Here is an 18,942-nt window from a genome sequence, read left to right on the forward strand (position 1 = left end):
TTTTAACCATTTGAAATTTGGCTATTTTCTTTGCAGATAGACGATTTGCCTTTGTATAATCAGATAATATTTCTGGAATCTCCTATCCAATGGAACTAATATCACATGAACGGTTTGGATCATTGAAAATTAAAAACAAATGCAATGGATAAAAAACATACGTATCGTATCAAATTACGTGGGGATGTACTTGACTAAGCCTCCCACCAGAAAATCAAACAAAGGAAGACCGGGAGGCGGTAGAAAAACAAGCCTACTCACGCGAGTAGGATTAACATACTAAACGAAGGAAGCACGTGTAATAGTCGCATACTTGCCCAAGATCCAGACCGTTCACCTAGCAGCCGGTGTGACACACGTGCACCATTTCTATTGGTTGGTTTCATGATCAATGTTTTGGTAGGCCCACCTGTGACCAGATAGGCCTGCCATTTGTGGCCAGTTGCATACACCACGCCATGTGAGGACCTCCATGTCTTCTTACACGCGTGCCACGCTGCACGTGTGCCCGTGACTAGAACTATTACATTATATTATATTGGTCTAAAAGGCACCGTGGTCTATACGCCGAAAGATGATAAAAAGGAAGTTATGTGCACGTACACGCTAGCCCTGTTTGTAATGGAAAGAAAGTGATGGAGATGTAATTTTTTTTTTAATGATTTTTAATTGTATTATTATAAAATAATTGATTTCAAATATACAAATATGCGTATGAATTTGATGATTTAACGCTGAAACCAGCTGTCATTTGGACGGGAGTAAATGAGATATTTTAAGAGGAATAAAAATTAATTGAAGAGGTGGGTTTTGATAGGCCTAAATACAGTAAATGAGACCAATTTGAAATTGATGATTAATATAAGATGCTTTATTTTGTCTCTTTTGGAGAGTCCGATGATTAAACGAATGTGTCATTATACTCGTGGTCATTTGTATATGTGGTATGTTGATGACCATATCAAGCAATCCATCTCTCGTTGCATCATTAAAATCACACCAATTGAATGATCCATGCTGTCCAAATGCTGATCATCCAAACCGGGTTAAAAAATGTTAGTAAGTCACTTGTTGGTGATCCTTCCGTTTATGGCTTGCCTGAGGCTCAGTATTGCTACATTTTTTCCTATTTCAATCATTCCACCACATGTACACTAATTTAAGATATTGAAGCTAGTTCAGTTAATCAAATTCAGGTTCTTATGAATTTCAATGTATTATAATTACAATCAAATAGAAGCATCTAAACTAAATATTTGGATTGTAATGCATTTCATTTATAGGCTATTAAGCACAATTGAAGACTTCATTTACTTCTATTTACAATATTTTAAATAAAAAATAATATATAAGTAACGTTATTATGATTTTACTATCCATAAATTAAACAAAAAAATCCTAGTCAAATGCAAATACTTTTAAGAGATAAGTGTTGATGCAAAAATCCGGTTAGCCTTTCCTGGACCTTTGTGTACCTACACATGAGACGAAAAAAAGAGACTTTGGCCACTATAGGGGACCTTCTGATGCCTAAGTCAGATATGGAATCTGGGTCTAGTCGAGTAATGGGTTTTAGGCTAGAGATCATGCGTACCTTTCACCATTAGATATGTTATATAGTTGAGAAGAAGCGGTGACATAGAGGGGATCTCCCTATATAGTAGGTGCGCATTACGGAGGGATTCGAATTCTGAGCGTGTGGGCGTGTGGGAGAATCATCCGAGATACTTAGCGAAGATCTCGAGATCTCGAGCGCGTCATAGATATTATCCAAATTCTTTAGAGAAGATTTCAGGTGAACCTTTAATTACTCGGAATCAGCGGGGGCGTGCAGTAGGAGGCTGAGGTGGTCTTGGCTACTTGGGGATAATATGTTGACTTGAGGTCCAACTTGATCATTTCGTTGAGTATTGTCCTTTGATGTTGTGCAGGTCGGCCAATTTCTCGACCTACTAGCGAGAGGTCGAACTTGAACCCAGCTGTTGCTCAGTTTGGGGCCGAGTGGGCAGATTTTCCATTCGTGTCCGTTGTTGTTTGACCTAATGAAGTGCACGAGGGTCTGAATTAACCTTTGTTTATTAGTCGACCTATTTTCCCCATAACAATAAATAAACTTTTTGTATTCATTGCACTTTTTCATTGCATTACTATAATAATCATTCATGCGACCAAGCCTCTAACTTCTTAAATAAATGATCTGTTTTTGTTCAATTTTACTTGATATGGTAGTACAACATTGTAATGTTTCATATCACTAAACTAAGAAAGGAAAAGCATTTCAAATGAAGAATCGTGGCGCAATCAAATAAGGGCACATTATACTTGCACAGGCCATCAAGTGCACCACCTAATATTTGGCCTTGAAACAAAACACCACATTAATCCATACTTGAGGTCAACTTCACCATAGAAAGTAATATAAAATCATGGTAAACTTGGTGCATCCCTCGTAGGTTTTATTGCACAATTATTCATTCCACTTATTTGTGTCATATGAGCATTGAGTCCCACACTCAACTAATGGCGGGCATTCCATACCAACTCTTTCTAGAGTGAAAAGACCTGATTTTTGGTTTTGGGGTGAAAATGAGGCCAACACTAAAGGCCCATTTGGATACCACTAAATAATTTACTTTTTCTGCTTATAGCAATAAATAAGTGGCTTATTTTAGATAAATAAGTTTGGTTTATGATTAGTTATAAATAACTTTTTAACTTAAAAGTACATAATCACTTCAGTTAGTGTTTTTAGCTTTTCTATTTATTTTATAAGCCACTGAAGAGGGGCATAGAGAGGAGAAGTTGATACGTATGTTATTTGTCAAACATACTTATCTTCTTAATAAGTAGAAACTAAGATAAGTTACTTGTGAAATAAGTACATGGTTCAAGTACCCATAGGTGGTGAAATCCCACTATGGCGTGAGTGTGTGGTTGTATGTGCATGTGTGGGTGTGTTTGCATGTGGAAAAAATAATAATTTATCTTGAGCAACTTACAATCCAAACGCCCCCTAAATGAACTCGGTGGATCTCTTGCTCGTGGTCCCTACGTGCTGATCAATTAGTAGCTCTTAATCTGATTACCCTTCTTTGATTTGTTTCCTATATTTCTGTTTAAGCGTGTATTACTTGCCAACGTTGAGAAAGTTAAGAGTAGACTAATTTAGGAGGATATTCCAAGAACGGTCCATCCCGATGGAAGAGTTCAGGCAAATGGCTTGGATAGGACAACCACTGCAACCTATGCTGCTCAGAACGAGGTAGTTACCTGCTTGAAATGGCATAGGAAACTCGACCTACGCGAGAGTGGATTAGGCGAGGCCCACCATGATGTATTATGCATCCACACCATCCACCCATTTTTCTATATCATTTTTTGGAATTGTTCCAAAAATGAAGTAAATCCAATTATCAAGTGGACCATACTATAGGAAAGAATGGTGATTGACCATTAATGGTGATATATATTTTTTCCCTTTATCTAAGTTTATGTGACCTTATTAACAAATTAGATTGAAATTAAACACTACTTAAACATTAAGGTGCGACCTAAGAAGTTTTTAATGATAGGGCATTCAATCATGACTGTTTCCCATGGTATGGTCCACCACATAATTAGATCAACTTCATTTTTGGATAATGCCCTAGAATGACCTGGAAAAATGGACGGACATTGTGGATACAGAATACATACATCAAGGTGGCCCTACAATAAGGGCTGCATCATCTAGGGTGAGTCCGGGGTCTCACCTAATCCGCTCCCTACCTACAATTTTTATATTGAAAAAGCTTGTTTGTTAAGCTTTAAACATGAGAAACTATAGGGTAATGACCATATGAGGCTTACCCAAGGAATTACGTTATAAAACAGGGCTAGATGCTTTGGCAAGGATACCATGTTTTCATTCCCGGCAAGTGGATCCAAGTTTTCATGATCCAAACTATTAATCCATCCATCATCATTATAAATAAAGAATGCCCCAAGGAAATCTCAAATTTAAGAATTTTTAAGGAGAAATCTCAAGACAGGTAAATTTAGACTCCTGTTATGTTTCTCTTCTCACCGTGTATGTTACACCATAAATATAAAATGTTACTATCATTCCACTGAGGAAATTAATGCTCTTTGAATGCTATTTGTTGCAATCGGATATGAGATATGACTATAAGTTACAGAGAACTCATTGTAGATCCATTGATCCAGTAAGGTTTCCTTGGATGCTTGAAAGATGAGCATCTCGGTAAAAAATGATAAAATTCCAAGCCTTGAATGGGTCACATGCGTAGGATCACTTACGAGCAACTAATCAACATTTTTTAAGCCTTTATTTACATGGCCCATATTTAAGCTGTTTATATCATTCTATTGATGTAATTTTCATAATGCATTTGACAATATGATTGTTTTAGGACATCATCAATGGATCATGCATGGTACAATAGATTAGTAGCCTAGTAACACATGTTAGATATGCGATTCACTTGTATTTAAAAAAAAAAATAAAAAAAAGAAAAAAAACTAATCGATAATCCAAGGGAGAGATCATGAAACTACCAAAAGCGAGCATCTAAGTTTCCTGTTAAATGACTGGTGAGTTTGGAATATCCTTAAAATCCCTTTAAATTTGCAATGCCAAACAACCCCTAGAGAGGAAGTAAAAATGAGGAGAGGCTTTTCTAAGGTTGTCCAATTGGAAGTTGACGATGCCTCATTATTTAGTTGATATTATGGTAGATGTACTATGTCCATTCAATACAATTATTTTGGTGAGCAACATATGGTACATATTTCACAAAGTCATTGTACGCCATGCACAATGAATACTTTCGACCCTATAGGAAGTAGGTGGGCCCTACTATAATGTTTGTTAAAAATCTATCCCGTTCTGCTTTGCAAGTTCATGTGAGGACGTGAGCCCAAGAATAACGCAAATATATAAGGGCCTATTTGGGAGTGTCGATTTGAAACCCCCTGGATTTGAAATCATCTTGTTTTGTTTGGCACCCTATATTGAGAATCAACTTTAATCCAAAGTAGATATAGGTAGCATATTTGTAGGGATTTGAATTTAATTACCGAATCAACTTTAATATCTCTAATTATTGAACTTATGAAATTTTTGACACAATAGTTGGAATAAGCCCGTTTAAATATATACTTTACCAAAAATGATGAAATTCTAAGTCTCATATAGCCACAACCACAAGATCACGTCCGAGTGACTAACCAGCGATTTTTAACCGTTGATTAACATGGACAATGTTTGGATAGTGTTGATTATCATATTAAAGTAATTACAGTAATGCAATTAATAATCTAATTAGTTGAGGATATTGTTAGTGGGCGTGTGTCCAATAAATTAATAGTCAAGTGTCACGCATGTTACACATGTAACTATGAGAATGATTTTGGGTGTAATCCAAAGTCTCACCTTGGATTTCAAACCGGTCGCTGAGGGGATTTGAAATCCCGTGGATACATGACATCTGGTTACTTTACGGTGCCAAACAACCAATGGATATAAAATCCCCCTAAATCCATGGTGCCAAACGACCCTAACTCAAGTAGTCCACGTGGCCGAGAAAGCGATGAGGATTGAATATCCACCGGTGAAACATTCCTTGGACAACCTAAATTTTGAATCACGCTGATATTTTTGTAAACTCATGGCAATAGAAATGATGAAAGGTTTAGATGGCATATAAACATTGAGGCGTACTTTGTAAAGGTTTCAATGGCAGGCATTTCCCCTCCACTTTTTACTGTGGTGTGGCCTACTTTAGAATCTGCTAAATTTTAAGCACGTGAGCTGGCAAATCGGATGACATCGAGTGTGTGTACTGACATGGGTGTGTACTAACAAGCTAATCCAAAAAAAAAAAGGACTTGTCCATTGGTGTAATCTGAACCGTTCGATGGCCAACAATCAAATGGAAACACAAAAATCAAAATTATTTTACTTTATTTTCAGGTAATTTATCGCTGCCTTGGAGATTCTGAACCGTGAAAATCGTGTATCATCAGTCGGAGATCACGTGGAGCAAAAACTGGGACGATCCAACCACAAACTTACGTGTGTAGGACCCTTCGGCTGCCCGCTGGTTTCAACCGTATAGCCTTCTTGATGAGTGGAACATCCTTATGTTTTACCAAGCTGATCTTGATGTTGTGTCCCACCATTCGTACGGTTCGGATGTGATAAACAAACGACACACAGGTGAGAAAGAAAGTGTTGGAAGCGGATTGGCGAGTGTACTGGCCACCAGCTATATAGCTAGTGTAGGTACGTGTCGTGCAAAGACGTGCACTGACGCTGCTCGAGCTCCGAGTTATACGAACGGTTCAAAGGAGATCAAAGTTTGATGGGCCACATATTGATGTATTTATTGTATCTACACCGTTCATCTATTTTTAGAGATAATTTTAAAGAATTATCCAAAACATGAATCATATCCAAAGATCATCGGGGACCCACCATAAATAGCAGCGACGATAATGATTTTCACTGTTAAAAAATTTGTACGGCACACGGTGACGTTTATTTTCCATCCAATCTATTCATAAGGTCAAAAAGACCTAAATGGAGAGGAAAAACAAATTTCATATTAATCTAAAACTTCTGTGACCCGAAAAAAGATTTCAATGGTAGACGTTTAAATCCCCATTGCTTTTTGCAGTGTGGTCAATTGATACTTAAATCTGTCTTATTTTTCATCTCAAGCCTTAAGGCGAGCTTGCCAAATGGACGGATAGTTTAGATATAACAAATACCTCATGATCAAATCTATAGAATTTGCTGGCGCCAATAAGCAACTATGTAACTAGTGTAAGGTACACAAGTGAATCCACTTCCATTTTTAAGCCACTGTACACTGATGCATGTTTGCATGAGATGCGGATTGCGTCCTACCCCTGGGGTTGTACACGAGCAAAGTTAGCTCATTAACTCCCTCGACTCAAGCCTCGAAAAAGCTTAACTCGACTCAGATTAAAACTCTGTTAAAATCGAGTCAAGCTATTTTTTGAGAGCTCGGAACATTTTGAGTCAAGTCCGAATTGGACCAAGCTCGACTCGGCTCGGATCAAGTTTTAAATGCATATATAAGGGTTAAAAAAAAAAACCCTCGTTCGCCTAACCTTACCCATTTCGCCCAATCCAGCAACCCAAATCCATTTCTTCACCCCTTTCGCCCAAATTGCTCGACCCCAACCCATTTTTCTCTCCCTTTCGTTCAAATCGATTGTTCGTTCGCCCAATATTTTCGGCGTTCTCCACCGCCCGGTGAAATTTCTCCTTCCAGCATTTGTCCGGACGATCTCCTTTCCCAAAGTGACTCATCTCCCTTTTCTCCCTTTTTTTTGGTGAGTAGCGTCCGTCTAAGTAGCGGAACTCGACTCGAAAACTCAGCTCGAACTCGGCTTGAACTGGACCAAGTTGTTGGCTGAGCCCAGCATGAGCTACTGTTCTAAGCTCGAAGGCCGAGCCAAGCCGAGCACGAGCTGAGACTCGTGCTGTCTGAGTCGAGCACAAGCTGGCAAAGCTCGGCTCGGCCCGACTCATGTACACTTCTGCCTACCCCGCCCGTCTCTAGTGGGGAACTCTTTTTATCCACGTCGTTCATTCTTTCTTGGATCATAATGCAAGAGTTATCTGTGGTGTAGTTCACTTGGGTGTTAGATAAGATTCATTTTTAAGCTTATAACTTAAAATGATCTGTGCAAAGAGATGGACGGTGTGGATAAACAGATACATCACGAGACTCCCCACGGATCTGCCCGTTCGTCGCTGGCGACGGCGGGAGTTGGACGCATTCCGCGTCCGTGTGCACCACAAGCTCACCAACCTTTTGCTTGGTGAGGAAGTTACCGTCCATGGACCGACTAGAACGCACCAACCAGGACGCTTCTAGAGGAGTGAGAAACGCCACGTCAGCACACGCAGTTGGCCCTAGTCTCGACACGTGGACCGACGGCTAACGATCCCCGAGAAACACCCAGTAGAGACGCTTGTACAGAACCTCCCATGCATCCTACCGTTCCCGATATCCGTTGCAAGGCGCATGTGTGAATTCAGACCGTCCAAGCATTCGAATCAAGGCTCACTTTTTGGACGGAAACTGATCGAAAAACCCTATCAATTGCTTCTCCAGAATTTCCTTATGAATAATGTACATTGACCATCCATTAACAGGACCCAGATTATACGTATCAGATCATCCGACTGGTTTGCCGCTTGAAGTGTAACGTGCTCATGTCCAGGCTCACTGGATCGATGAAAAAAATTCTTAAAATCTATGAACAATGAAAGGTAAGGTGTAGGAGAGAATCGGTAGATACGACTCTACCGAATTGTTAAACAAGAAACGATCAGCACATCAAATGTCCCGCGACGTTGTACTTTCTAGGGACGACACGTGAGAATATGGAGTTAGTTCAACTCGTGTGAACAATAATTATCCAATCCTACTCTATCACACGTGCGAATCTTGCGCAAAAAACGCGCAATCAGATGGGCCATACGTACATGAAAAATGGATGGCGATCGATGGTCCAATGCGTTCTTGTTTGGCCTCGATCCGAGAGCCGGACTGGCATGACCTCGCATATACCCAAACGGGATATACTGTTGAACAGCCCGGATCTAACGTGTACTGTTACATTGATACTTGTAAGCAGTTGGTTTTCATGTGCGCACGGCACTGATGTGATGGCACACGGATTGCATCCTACCCCTGCCATGACTCGGTCCACGCCGTATGTGTTTTATCCACGCCGTCCAAATCTTTTAACAGTTATCGTTTTACTTATAAACCAGAAATGAGGCAATTCCAAGGCACAAGTGGGCCACACAATAGGGATTGAATCCACACCATTAAAAACTTTTTGGAGACGCATATATTTGTGTTTTTCTTTTATGCAGGTCTACGTGACCTTGTGAAAATGTTGGATGATAAATAAACGATTGGGTACTACCCCATGACCTGGCTTGAGACGGACGGTACTGTAAAGGGCTCTATAGCTTTATAGGGCCTGCCGTGATATATATGTTTTATCCCAGCCGTTCATCCATTTTGAAAGATCATTTTAAGGTACAAATTAAAATAAAAAGTAGATAGAAGGCTCAAGTGGACCACAGAAAAGGAAGCAGTGTTGCAATGGTCCCCACCGTTTTATACTTTTTAAAGACCCACCGTAATGTTTATTTGCCATCTAATCAGTTAATAAGGTAACATATACTTGGATGAATAAATCTAAGCTTGATCCAAAACCTCTGTGACCCCGAAGAGGTCTTGGGCAGTAGGCATTCAATCCTTACTAATCCTAACTGTTTCGTGTGCTGAGGTCTACCTGAGCATTCAATCTGTGTCATTTTTTGATCTATCAGTTAAAATGATTTTTCAAAATGAATGAACGGAGTGGATGAAACACATATCACAGTTGGCCTCACAAAGCCCCAGACAGGACCGTCCGTCTCCAACCAGGCCATGGTGAGGATGGTACGTACCCACTCCGCGCCTTTTCTTTTTGGGTGGTCAGACCTTAAATAATGTCAAAAATGGACGGACGGCATGATAAAACACATGCATCATGGTGGGCCCTACACAGACCCAAAACAATGTCTAGCCTCCTGTGTTAGTTCACCACTATTAAAATAAAAAAGTGGTGATCCATCCCCCTCACATGTTACACCCATATATAGCTATCAAGACCATCCAAATAAAGCGTCCCATTGTGGAAGGATCATATCTTTAAAATCGCACCAATGAAGCAATCATAACCATCCAATTACCAGTTAACAAAGGGATATTTATGAGTAAAATAACTACTCTACGTTAGAAGTAAAAAAATAAAATAAAATCAGTTATGCTCCATCCACAGCTGGGTCAATGATTTGGACGGTCTGATTTCCCATAAAACTATACGATGTATATGGTTGAAGGGTCACTATTCAGTATTCACGCCATTTTTTTGAATGGTGTATAAATAGTGTAGGACTATAGCCCAGTGGACAAATTCCAAAGCATTTGGGAGGTGATGTGGAGGTGATAAAGCACGAGGGTTTTAAAAACGAAATAGGAATCGAATCGGCAAAAGAAAAACAATTTCGGTGGTTGCTAATCCATATATGTTTGTGTCTCTTATTAATCTAATAGGAATCTGGTTCGTGAGGGAGAGAGTGGCATCCACGTGTCAATTTTGGATGTATTGCCCAGACCTTCGCTGAACCCACGCACGCGTGTGCAATCAGCTCGTTTACACGCCAAATTTGTGCCAGCATGCCACGTAGGCCCAAGATCCAATCCATCAATGAGAATGGAACTGCTATGTTGATACCCTACCCCAAAAAACAGATTGATCCATTCACCAGGTGGCCACGGTTTAGGATGCAAAATGTACTGTTTTGAAAATTTGGCTGAATTTCTAACCCATCCACCTGTTTCTAATATTGGGAGAAACAGATTAATCCATTTATCAGGTGGGCCACGGTTTGGGACAAAAATGTAGGGTTGTGAAAAATTTGGCTGAAGTTTCTAACCCGTCCATCTGTTTCCAAATTAGAGCCGACCTGATGAGTGGATCGAATTTTTTCTGGAAAAACATCTAAATGGTCCGACCAATCTGATGGATGGCTTAGATCTTGGGTCTACCGATCGTGTTGGCAGATGTTGAGCATGTACCTGAGGCGTGTTGCACGCGTGTGTGCTTAAGCAAAAGTACTGCGAAATTGAGGAATTCGCGATGCAGGTTCCGCACAGTGGTCCTATGCTTCGATTATCGAGACCGTTGATCTGATAAGATATTCATCTGATGGACCTGTTTGGAAAATCTCAACATATAATTTTAATCAGAGGTCCATTGAGCTGTTAAGAAAAGCAGTCCATTTTCGAAGTAAAATAGCTCAATTATGGACTTGGATTCGGTGGTGTCTCCTCTGGCACCTTGCCTTTTTAAAAAGCTACATGAGCCTAGGGGTGTACACGAACCGGGCTAGCTCGGTTAGCTCGCTCGACTCGACTCGACTCGAAAAAGCCTGATTCGGCATGGTACGAAGCTGAATTCGAGCTGATATTTTGAGCTCAAAAATGAGCTCGAGCTGAGTCCAAGCAGGCCCCAGCTCAACTCGACTCGGAATCCAGCTTGAATCAAACTAATTGGGTGACTCAATTACTTTGCCATTGATGTTGCTCACCAACTGTTTGATAAAATGACTCAATGAAATGTGGTTGGTGGCAAGGAAGGTATGTACATGAAATAAATACATCTTTCTCTTTGTTTTTTTTTTTAAATTTTTTTTTTTTTATGCTACTTAGAAGGTGTTTGAGAAAATACCTGTAAAACCAATGCATCTGTTTGTAAAACAGTGGGATTTTGAAGTTACAGTTCAGGTGTTTGTGGAAATGCCTCAATGGCGAACTCGACTCTATTTTGGCTCAAACTCGACCCGAGCTGGCCCGAGTTGCTGATCAAACCGAGCTGAGTTGGCCAGTCAGGCTCGAGGACCGAGCCGAGCCGAGTTCGAGTTAAGGTCAGCCACTGTTCGACCCAAGTCAAGCTGAGGCCAGCTCGACTCGGTTCGACTCGATGCACACCCCTAATGAACCCTACTATGTGTTTTATCCATACATTAGCAAAAAAATGAGCCCTACTATGACATATGTGCTTTATCCTTACATTAACCAAAAAATGGGACAGGTTTATATCTCAGGTGGACCCTACCTTAAGTGTAACTTCCCGTCCAATCAGCACAGCGTCCTGGGGCGTCCACGTAAGATTTTTCGCAGGACCATTTGGTTAAACCACTCGTGGTGAGGTACCACGAGTTAAATTAACCTAGAATTAGCTCATTAGAGTAGACCAGGCAGGCCATGATAGGGCTTAGTGCGGGACACCAAGCCAGATGGCTGGATACACTTAGCATCAACCCGAACGGGCTATACTGCAATACAGGAAGGTTGGAAAATTATAAAAATTTAGGGAACCATAGATCTCACTGGGCTTGTGGTCCATCGCGGACCATGGACTCATCAGACACCAAGAAGTTAATTATCCGTGCTGTTCCAGAAGCACTTGTCAACCCACCTAAGGCCAAAGTTGAAATCTGGCATTGGTAAATGAAACTGAGACTCCGGGCTTTTCAGCTGTCGATTTTCTTCTAAATTTTTGGTGAAGGTCTAATGTACTGTCCTTCGCTTATCCACAAAATCTGGGACCCGATCGTGGCACGGTTGCAGTTGATCACAAATCGGACCTGTGCGACCAAACCCCATATCCGATCGTTCTCAAATTTTGCATGGCCCTTCATCGGGCCATGGAGCACCTATCCTATAAGTGTCATGGCTAGGGGGCCACCAGAACTGTCCCAACGACCGGAATGGACCCCACAGGGCCATTTAAAGATCGGAGCCGTATGATCAAATCCCATATTCGTTTATCCATTGGATCCCAAACTTTACATGAACCCTTTTTGGGCCGTGAGACTCCTACACACCCAATTCGGTGGCCAAGGGAGTGTTAGGGCCACCCCAACACCAATGAGGAGTCTTAGGAGGCTATTTGGGAAAATTGTGGAAACTTGAGGCCAAAGGGCCCAAATCTAGGAAATAAACCCTAACTCTCTCCTTCATAACTTCCTCCATCTTTTTCCAACAACCAAGCTCTCCGTCATATCTCCCGCCATTCTCCAACAACAACAAATCCCCCTCATAAACTCCCTCCATCCACTAACAACCAACCTCTCTTATCTCATAACTCTCACCACAACTACCATTGCCAAGGGAGTGAAAAGAGAGAGCTAGGGAACAAGGAGAGAAGAAAGAGAGAGTGATGGAGCTAAGGTGGACCTTAGATCGAGGTGAGGCCCAAGGGAACCAACCCTTTCAACTCTCTATCCCTTCTCCAAAGGAAATCCTACACCACTACCATAATAATCATTCCATTGAGCAGCTAGGTAAGATCCTTCACCTCTTCATCTTGAAATCCATGTATTGAGAAGAGATTGGCTTGGATTTCTCACATGGAAGACCTTGTTTTTAGGGATTCCGGCCGATCGACCCCAAAGTCCTCATTCCTAAGTCGATTTTCGAGACTCCAACGACCCATAGGTGCGGACTATTATTGTTCTTAGGTGGCCTAACACCAATTTTAGTACGAGCTTAATGATTTTGATTGCTTGGATGTTATATTTGAAAGCATAGGGAAACCCTAGGAATTATATGATGTTGGAATTGTATGGATTTGCATGTTTGGCTCTCTCATGATGTTGTTCATGTTTCTCACATAATTTTGTGTATGGATGATTACATGTTCATGTCGTGTTGATTTTTTTTTACATATTGTTGCTTCATAATATGTATGATTTCATTACTCTTATGCATATAATTTTTTAAGATGGAGGAAGTGCTTAACTTCCTCACACACACCCACATCTCACATGCACTTGCTTCATGATATTGTTAGCCTTGCTTGCTATGAGAATCTGAATTGTATGTGAGAAGTATGAGGACATGATGTTGTTTATGCCAGATGATACATTGGTAGTCGGCATGCTATGAATCACTATTCGAACCCTTGGGTTGGTCAGGAACAGGAGGAGAGCAAAGGTGGTTCCGTTGGAAGGACCGCCTCGAGGCTAAACCCATGGGTTTGGGTGTGGGCCACTATAGTTAGACTACATGGGTTGCTTGCACTCGATGTTATTCCGTCACTTACTTGCCTGGACTCGTGCCGTCTAATCTGCGAGCTGACCCACCTTGTTTGTTAACCTTGTTTACTCACATATGTATGAAACTTGAGCCACCTTACAACCGTTGTAGCCCATCAATAACCCACTTGAAACTGGTCCACAGCTAGAGCTGTACACGAGCAGAGTAAGCTCGGGTACTCGCTCGACTCGACTCGTCAGGTGTTTGAGCCGAGTACGAGTGAATTTTTTCCACTCATTATGATTTCGAGTAGAGTATGACCTGGGTAGTACTCGACTCGGTACTCGACTCTCTACTCGTACTCGGACTTGATTTCAATGGTAGGCGTTTCATCCTCAGTGTTTCTGGTAGCACGACACACTTGAGATTTGAATTTACGTCATTTCTAGATCACATCTTAAAGTACATTACACGTAAATTACAATAGCCCTGGTCCCACAGTTTTTGTTACACGTGCTAATTTTATGGTTACAATGGCCCTGGCCCCCCAGAATTTTTGTTACACATGCTAATTTTATGGTTATAATGACCCTGGCCCACAGAGTTTTTGCTACACTTGCTAATTTTATGGTCCCCACACGTGCTACTTACCCACTGTGTTAAAGATCCAGGCCGTTAATCAAGTTCTTTGGCGATGCATATACCATGTTTGGAAAGAGAGGCGTCTCATCTTTAGGTTGAGTGTGTAGCCGTCCCTTTTTTCATACACGTGGGGCCAACGAATTAACCAGAAGAACCGATTTTTTACCTCCAACCATGGGTCCCACTACATGAACGACTCAGATCTCGCCGCACATGCCACATTCCCATTTAGCGAGAGTGAGATTTGGAGGGTTATTCCTGCGAGTAGCAATGGTGATTTGCCCAGAGAAAGTTGTCAGGGGAGCACGTGCTAACTCCCCAGGCAGGTAATTTTCTTCGTTCTAACCCTTCGGCGCGGGTGCCTTGCGTCCTACCTCGAATACTTGTACTCGACTTGACTCGATTTTTGCTCGTACACAGCTCGTACTCGGGCGAGTAGAGTACGAGCAGGGATTCCATGCTCGATGGCCGAGTAGAGCAGAGTACTAGTAGGACTCGGGCATTAAGAGCTGAGTACGAGTATGACTCGGGCATTAAGAGCTGAGTACGAGTACGGCAATACTCGGCTCGGCTCGACTCGTGTACAGTTTTATCCACAGCCTCGTGAGTCGGACATGGTAGAATGAGACACTGTGTTTGAGCTGTCGGCCTACGCTGTGGTGTCGCGCCTCCCCGTAGTGATCGCGAGCGATCCCTTTCTCTCGGCACTCCTCATGTGCTTGAAGTCGGGGATGAAGAACCCGACGAGATCACGGACCGTGGGGTCTTGGCCTGACTCGTTGGGGGGCCTTGGCCTCGCAACTAGCTTAGGGTATTGATACGTGGGGTATATCAGATTCCCCAACCTTCTGGATGAATAGACTTAACTAATAACTCGGCTAACACGATCGCATTGCATCGCATTAGTTAGGGTGGCGACTCGGAAGTTGAGATCACTTTGAGGGAGTGTGGTCATACGCGATCGTTAGATGGAGTCGCCCGAGGGAGCGTTGTAGCGAGAATATGCATAATATTATCTTGCATGAACGCATTTTAATAAGAGTTGTTAGGTGTTTATGATGGACTGCTTTTCGTTAAGTTCATATTATAATTGATGCCTGTTTTAACTTGAGATTAAGAGTACCCACTGAGTTGATCACTCACTCTCACTCTGGGACGGTGTTTTAAAACACCAACCAGACTCATTCATAGATGCAGGTGACTCAGGGCTTGAGGAACCTAGTGAGGTGAGCTTCGAGGAGGAGGGCGAGCTGTCACACTTCCAATTGATGGACGGTTCTCCGCCAGCTTGAGTGGCGGGATTGGATCGCTGAGCAGGGGGCTCAATTCTATTCTTTTTGGACTTACTATTTTTTTGCAATTTTGTTTGGTGGCGCCATATGCAACCCTTTTATTCTTTTGGACATGTATATAGATATATGTTTGATCTCTTTCATTTCAGTAGACTTGTGTGATTATGCTTCATGTTCCAGGGAATTCCAGGTTGCGCAACTAAACCGGATTAAATGCATATTAATGAAAATCGGTTATAAGTGACTCTCGGGAACTCGGGAGTTGAGCGTATGCGCGACCCCCGATTTCCAGGGCATTATACTAAGAAACATCGGCAAATGAATGCTCATCATTAATAGTTTTTTTGGCCACAAAAGTTTTAGATCAAGCTGTTATTTGTGTTTTCCATTCATCTTAGGGTCGTGTAACCTTACTCTTGCTCCGGTTGTGGACTTTAAAGAGTTTTATATTTTTTACTTTTAAAATATATAAATAAAGGGGATTTATCACGGACATCTCTGTGGACCCCATGGATCTACGGGAACAAGCATATTTCCCCATCTATATTTGTATGATCTTACCAAGCCGTTGGATGACAAATAAATATTATTTTAGCCCTAAGAAGATTTAAACGGTGGACATGATTATATTCACTATTTCCTGTGTATGGTCCATCTGATATTTAAATATACGTACAGACTAGGTTATGCCCAGCACTGGGAAGTGGATTGGCCGGTGTGCCACACACTAGCTATATACCTGCTGTAGGCATGTGTGGTGCGAAGACGAGCACCGACGCTCCTCGATCTCCGAGTTGTATGGACGGTTCAAAAGAGATCAAAGTTACATGGCTCTGGCTCATAGTGATGTATTTATCATATCTACACCGTTCATATATTTTTATAGATCATTTTAAAGTATTATCCAAAAAATGAATCATATCCAAAGATCATCTGGACTACACCACAAATATCAGCGGAGATAATGATTTTCAAAGTTAAACAATTCGTAGGGCCCACCATAATGTTTATTTTCCATCCAATCTGTTCATAAGGTCAAAAAGACCTAAATGAAGATGAAAAACAAATTTCATATTGATCCAAAACTTCTGTGACTCAAAAAAGGGTTTCAATGGTAGATGTCCAATATTCAACTGCTTTTTTCAGTGTGGTCCACTTGATAGTTATATTTGTCTTATTTTTCGTCTCAAGCCTTAAGACGAGCTCGCCAAATGGATGGACGGTTTGGATATAACATATACCTCGATTATCAGACCCATAGAACTTGAGGACGTCAGTACATATAGCTGGTGTGAGGTACACCAGCCAATCCGCTTCCCAGCACAGGAATGTGAATTGCGTACTATGCCCACCGGTCTTCGGCTGCAAACAAGTGGGAGTTTTGAGTTGCCAATGTGATGTATGGATCTTATCCACACTGTTCATCCATTTTTTTTCATATCATTTTAGGCTATAAGCTTAAAAATGAGGTAGATTTAAGACTTAGGTGGACTCAACGATGGGTATTAAACTCTTACAGTTGAAAACTTATTAGGTGCCGCGGAAGTTTTGGATGTAGCTGATATTTGTGTTTTCTTTCCATCCAGGTCTAACGTAATTTTATAAATATGTGATGAAAAATAAATATTACAGTGGGCCCTGAGAATCATTATCACCGCTTCCCCCTGTGGTGTGGTCCACTTGGGCCTTGGATCCACTTCATTTTTGGAATCATTATCACAGCTTCCAAAAATGAAGTGGATTGGCTGGGGTACCACACACAAGATATATAGCTGGTGTATGAACGTGTTGTCCGAAGTCGAGCGCTGATGCTCCTCGAGCTCCAAGTTGTACGAACGGTTCAAAGAAGATCAAAGTTATATGGCCCTACAATGATGTATTTATTATATCTACACCGTTCATCCATTTTTCAATATCATTTTAGAGTATTATATAGAAAATGAGTCATATCCAAAGATTAAATGGACCACACCACAAATAGCAGTAGAGACAATGATTTTCACCGTTAAAAATTTTGTAGGGCCCACCATAACATTTATTTTCCATCCAATCTGTTAATAAGGTCACAAAGACCTGGATGAAGAGTAAGAAAAAATTCATATTGATCCAAAACTTTTGTGAACCCCAAAAGGGTTTCAATGGCGTACGTTCAATCCTCCACTGCCTTTTGTAACGTGGTCCATTGATTGTTAGATCTGCCTTATTTTTCATTGCAAGACTTAAGATGAGCTCGCAAAATAGATGAACAGTTTGGATATATCACATATATCGTGACAGGACCCACAGAACTTGCTGACCTCAATACATAAGCTATATAACTGGAATTTGTTACACTGGCCAATCGGCTTCCCTCATTTTTGGGCTTATTCCCTCGAATGATAAAAAAAAAAAATTGGATGAAAAGTATGATAAGACCCATATATTACAATGGCCACTTAAAACTCTGCCCGTTCCCAGGTGGAATCTGGCTGGGTAGGACGCAATCAGCGTCCCTCAATTATCAAAAGGCTAGAATATTCCACTGTATGGTTGAATCATGTTCCCCAATGTAGGTAGTCCCGTACCTTTGCTGCTGGAGCATGTCCAGGGCCTGTTTGGACTATCACCCAAGAGGAATCTCTTATAACGAGAGCCGTCTCACGTGCGTTTCCTTGAGGTGTGGAATCGTTTGCCGTACATGTTAATGCTCACGTCCGCAAAAATCAGCCCAATCGAGATCCCCCATTGGAGTGGGCCACACCTGTTCTCATCACATTCCCACTTTGGGCAGTAGATGAACGGTGATAATGAAATAGATCATTACCAGCTAACTGCAATTTGTAGAGTGCACGTCCACCCGGTTTTCTTACTGTAGAAGCTAAATGGTTCAAAATTCTCTTAGACGGAAATAAAGTAAAATCATCCTATCTCTGTGACCTTCAAAGCAATGGTATGCTTGTAGATTTAAAACAATGCATATTTTTATGCAGATGTGGTTCTTGATTTTGGGCCATATTTTTTCATGAATTCTAATAACTTGATATTTCAAAAATGGAAAGATGGAAAATGATTCATGTAGCTGGTCTACTTAGGATATGGTTTAGATGATGGCTATGATAATGATGGCAACAAGGTCCACTGTATGAGTAGCCCGGAGTCCACCAAACAAATTATAATTAAGAGTATTCATCCGGTTAACACAGGGAAATGATTTAAATGCATGTACATGGAATGATCTTAGCCAACCGATCAGTGGCCATCAAAGGCTCATAGCTGCTGCGGGGAAAAACAGAGGCACTTGATGGTCAACGATAGAGATTCATGGTGTGTTTGGATGGTGGAGAAATGGAAAAAAAATGTAATAGTTATTAAATAATTATTTT

Source organism: Magnolia sinica, chromosome 5 (assembly GCF_029962835.1).
Source record: "Magnolia sinica isolate HGM2019 chromosome 5, MsV1, whole genome shotgun sequence".
Lineage (NCBI taxonomy): Eukaryota > Viridiplantae > Streptophyta > Magnoliopsida > Magnoliales > Magnoliaceae > Magnolia > Magnolia sinica.